The sequence below is a fragment of the Pocillopora damicornis genome, chromosome 13 (assembly GCF_964200805.1).
Source record: "Pocillopora damicornis chromosome 13, jaPocDami1.2, whole genome shotgun sequence".
NCBI classification, from domain to species: Eukaryota; Metazoa; Cnidaria; class Anthozoa; order Scleractinia; family Pocilloporidae; genus Pocillopora; species Pocillopora damicornis.
In genome coordinates, this window is record NC_142682.1 from 8,525,748 (window position 1) to 8,530,747 (window position 5,000).

Genomic DNA, 5,000 nt, shown 5'->3' on the forward strand with positions numbered 1-5,000 from the left:
GACAATTGAATGATCCAAACTCACAAAGCCAGGAAATCTGTTATTGTCAAAGATGTCAGAGTATCTGTTTATTCACTCAATTCGTATTCAGTATTAAGCTGTTTTCCAATTGATAATCTCGCTTTATGAATGAAATTTCCAGTTCTATGATGGAAGGTAAATTAACTTCTTGAGAAGTGAGTTCATTGTTTGATAGAAAGTTGTCTGAAAGGTACGTTCTGGTAAAGGATGTCAGGTCAGCAGAGTTCATTCTTTGAGAGTATGAAACTGCTACCATAACCAAATTCTGTTGTATCTAGTCAACTGACAAAGGTTTTGGAAACACAGATGAGAGGTCAATCTTTGTGTCAAATGCAATTGTACTTTTTTGTCAATTGATGTCCTGGGCTTGATGTTTCTTGGAAGACATTTGAATAAAAGAGGGGGATTTGATCTAAAGGCACTATGGCGGGATGGTGAACGGTAGATGAGAGTTCACTGTAAAAACGATACCTCACTTATTTGACAGGCCCTATGCATACTAGTAAGTGACAGGTAGCTTGGGATCATTATTATTGTCATGATCTTTTTTGACACATTATCATCTAGAGGAAGGTTGATAAGTGGACTATGCTTCTTAAATTTTTGTAAGTTTGTTTTGTAACAGACTTGGCAGTTAAAGAACACAAAGTATTATGGGAAGATAGTCGTCTGCCATTTGATTAATCCCATTTGTTGTGGTAGATCACAAGGTATATGATTGTCAACATGGTGTAGATAGACATCTAAGCAAGAAAAGGAAAAACCAAGCTGTATGTTGAAAGTATTTTGTATTTAAATGATTTGGCAGATTTTTTATCTTGCATTGATTAAAGTATGATTAAAGGTCAATATTAAGTAGCCTTGAGTTTCCTTCTCCATGCATAAAGATAAGAGAGTACATGATAGAAAGGACTTGATAGGATAGAATATTTCAGTGTCCAACTAGGAAGATAGTTTCAGTGGAAAAGTGGTGTTATGTCACTGCAAGACTTCTTTTTTCCCAAAACATAGGCCAGTGACCACTTCTATCAAGGAAATGGAGCTGGTAAGCTTTTACAAGAATCAAGGAAACTCAACTGTCCTGCTCAAGAACACAAGAGAAATCATCAAATCTCTGGAGCACAAGGTTAGTTGGAATAATGAAATTGCAAAATGTAATTCAAACAAGGAAAACACAAACCTATAAATGACATCACAAAAACGTCAATTTGTTTCCTCCTTTTGATCTCTAGATCTTGCAAAAGATGGAGTGGCACTGTAAGAGTCATTGCAAAAAGCTGTGTAATTCCATAAATGCTGGAACTGCAAAACCTGAAAGGCGGATTCTTGTCCATTTTCCCTCAGTCAAGGAACACACCGTGAACCCAACTGGAGAAGTAAACTCTTACAATTAAATACTTAGTTACTTTAGTCACAGTTTTTGTTGCAGGCTACGTAACTGTTCCTTCTCATAGAAATGAGTGGGTCAAAAACAGCTTTCAGTCATATATGTAAGAATAATTTTTCAATTTCCTTAATCTTTTCATTTACTTTTTTATGCCTTATTTCTCATTTATGCATGGCTTGTGGCAAAAATACAAGAACTTGCATGTGCAAGAGCAAGATCAGAGAAAGAGATACACCAACATTTAAAGATTTTTGTGCAAAGAATTATATTGAGGGAAAAAAGCACCATTGAAGACCAATAGACGCTGTTATCCCTCTAAAGCTATGATTAGAAGTCACATTTACAAATCCTTAGTCAAAGAAAGGTTCTTGAAAATTGACTAAGAGGATCTTTAGGAAAAGATCAAGCTTTGAAGGGAGTGTTCTCTTGAGGATAATTTTGCATTTCAACCCTATGTAACTTACACAGGAAAAAATACCAAAAATCCAATCTCTTTTTTACTTGATTTTTCCCTGGATTCATCAATATCCATGTTCAGATGAAAGCCAAGTTTGGATTGAACCTGGATTTTTCTTGGATTATTTTGTTCAGTATCGAAAATCAGTGATTTTTTCTGCTCTGGATATTAGAAAACAGGCTTCAACCTGGATTTTTAGAAAACCAAGAGGCTGCACTCTGTTTTATTTATTATCCAGGTTTGGTAAATCAGTCTGGATTACTAATATCCTGATTGAGAAACACCAAATCTGGATAATTTACTTGCCAAAACTGGTTTTTTCCTGAACCCAAACCTGGATAAGAGTAAAAACAACAGTGGAATTTAACAATCCTTTTTCTTTGTTATCCAGGTTTGGTTAATCAGTTTGGATTACTAAATATCCTGATTTACAAACACCAAATCTGGATAATTTACTTGCCAATTATGTTTTTTTCCCAAATCCAAACCTGGATAAGAGTAAAAACAACAGTGGACTTTCACAATCCTTTTCTTTGTTATCCAGGATTGGTAAATCAGTCTGGATTACTAAATATCCTTATTTACAAACACCAAATCTGGATAATTTACTTGCCATGCAGATGGCTTTTTTCCAAACCCAAACCTGGATAATAAGCAAAATCAAGAAATAATGTAACAAACCTTCATTATCCAGATTTGGTAAATTACTCTGGGTTTTTAGAGAATTACATGTATACCAGTTCACATAACCTAAATCGGAATCTGTTTGCCACTCCTAATTAATCCAAAGTTCTGTTCCACCTTCTTGAAGAATATCCAATAATCAATAATAACAATAAAGATTACTGAGTGTATAAAATAGATACACCCCACTATAAAATTAAGGTGTGCTGAACAGTGTTTAAGCATCTTTCCAAGCAGTGCCAACCCATTCTCCATCAACAATGGACACAATGCTATTGAAATGGATTGTCTCCTTCCTTTGTGGTCTCTCCCTTATTCAGAGATTATTTTCGTCAAAATGGGAATGTTTTACATAGAAAAATCCTCCAACAGTCAGTGCACGGTAGTTCACATCTGTAACCAATGCCCTCCAAAGTTCCTCATCCTGACCAGTTACAGAAACAAAATCGCCAACTTTAGGGTAGACAGGCACAATTACCTTGGGGAGATTCACATCTTCCCTGAACGGATCCACCACTGCATATTTGTTACCTGTATCTGGAAACAGCATGATCTCTCGTCTAAGGTCTTTCAAACTTAAGCAAATTGAAGAGTTTGCAGGTTGAATGTACAGAGTATCACTAACAGGATGCCTTGTAACTTCGCCACCAGGGTTTACGATCAGTTCAAAAGTCACACCAAGGACAAGAGATTGATAGGCATCTTTAACTTTAACCAAGTAGAAGTCTTGTATTTGCAAAAATACTTCAGCCCCTTCTTGAACTGCAGAAACGAAGTCTCCTTTCCTGTAAAGCTTTCCACCCAATGGTTTGCAATGCATGGGAAGGAATGCACTGCGAAAGTATTGAACAGCTTCGCTGAGATCGTCTGCTGTAACATGCTCCAAATATTCTAGAACAGTTTGTCTCTTTTGATATGACATTATGTGGATTTGGCCAGAAGCAATTAACACTCCTTGATTTACTTTATCAGCAAGAGGCCCTCCTGAACAAAGCGTTAAGAGGTACTTGGCCCCTTCCAAAGACGATGCAGTTACCTTAATCATTGATTAGAAAACAGAAGGAAAGTTAAGTGATAGCCTGCAAATTATGAATTTGATAGCTGCAGTAGTTACACAGACCACTTTATTGCATTATAAGTATCAAGGCTGCGCTGTAAGAAAAATTACAAGGAGCCTAGAAGTTCCAACCTATGAGATCCAGGGCACGCAGCAAAAAGCTTGAAAAAGTAAGTTTATCGGTTGCCCAAAGGCAAATGTTAGTTGCGTAAAGCACCAGGGCACCCTTAGAGCACAGCCCTGGTTATAGTTATAAGTTAGATGAGATTGCTTACTGCTATTGCTCACAAAAGGGAGGTATGTGTTACATGTAATTGTGTAATATTGTTATAGCTTCCATTCTTGCAGAGCATGCAGTCCTCTTGCCTCAAAATTTTCATGTCCACATGATTCGTGGGTATGCTTGCTATATGCAGGCTATATTGTTCTGACTACATTGGATACAGGTATTAAATTTTTTTAAAATAATGTTTATCACATTTAACTAAGTTTGGACAAAGCTTGGGTCCAAGAATTTACAGAAAGAGTGTATAGTTCAACAGTGCTTGAGATTGAGGTTACCTTGAGTTCAGATCTCAAATTATTAGTCAACAGCACGTCCAAATAACTCAGCTGCAGGTGACTGTGAGTGTTTTCCAATTAATTATATTGTTACTAGGTCACAACAATGCCTAAGGATAGAATAAAATACTTTATATTATAGTCACCTTCTCCTTGTCCCTAGCCCATGTCATTCTGGTTCTTTCTGATGAGATCAGCTTAAGGTCTGGTTGAAATTTGAGAAATTCTTTTTGACATTCCCTACGAGCAAAGGATTTTTCAATATGCTTCTTGTTGCTGCTTTGCTTTACATAACACTTCACAGCTCTTTCAAACTGGAAACACCAGAAATTATCTGGTGAAGAAAACCGCAAGATGTCATCAGGAAAGTGTGTCAGGTTGTGAAGGTTGATAACACATGCATTAGCTCCATATTGCTCTTCGCACAAAATGCAATATCTGTAAGCAAGACATCTAAAGTTCTCAATCATTTCATCCGTCCAGCCATTTCTCCCTGAATTGAAGATAAATTCTACCATTCTGGGAACAGATGCCCAAAGTTTTAATTCTTCCTTGGGAAGTATTCCATGGAAAACAAATTCTGATGCTGGAAAAGCCAGTTTTTGATATTCCTCAGCTGTAAAAGGATAATGAGAAGTAGGTGTCAAAGTATTACTAGGAAGAAGGATAATTTGCAAGATTAAGGCCTAAGGGAAAACAGCAGCTGCATGTAGGCACTTACAGACATTCTGTATTATTTATCAGTTGGATTTGATGAGTAGAATAGGGATTGATTTGTTTCCTCATTTTTACTATGGTTTTATGTCAAGCAGGAATTGGTGAATACTTTAATG

The 5,000-nt window shown here is 36.5% G+C and overlaps 1 pseudogene across 1 annotated transcript in view; it reads right to left on the minus strand.

The window, feature by feature from the left end:
- Nucleotides 1-5,000, minus strand: part of LOC149035346 (uncharacterized) — a 16,434-nt pseudogene that overhangs the window by 1,966 nt on the left and 9,468 nt on the right. Inside the window, exons 9-10 of the transcript XR_016182580.1 lie at nucleotides 4,314-4,783; nucleotides 1-3,585 (exon numbers count right to left, since the gene is read on the minus strand). The exon at nucleotides 1-3,585 is cut by the window's left edge and continues 1,966 nt beyond it. The product of XR_016182580.1 is annotated as an uncharacterized LOC149035346 (transcript). The remainder of the gene's footprint in view (nucleotides 3,586-4,313; nucleotides 4,784-5,000) is intronic.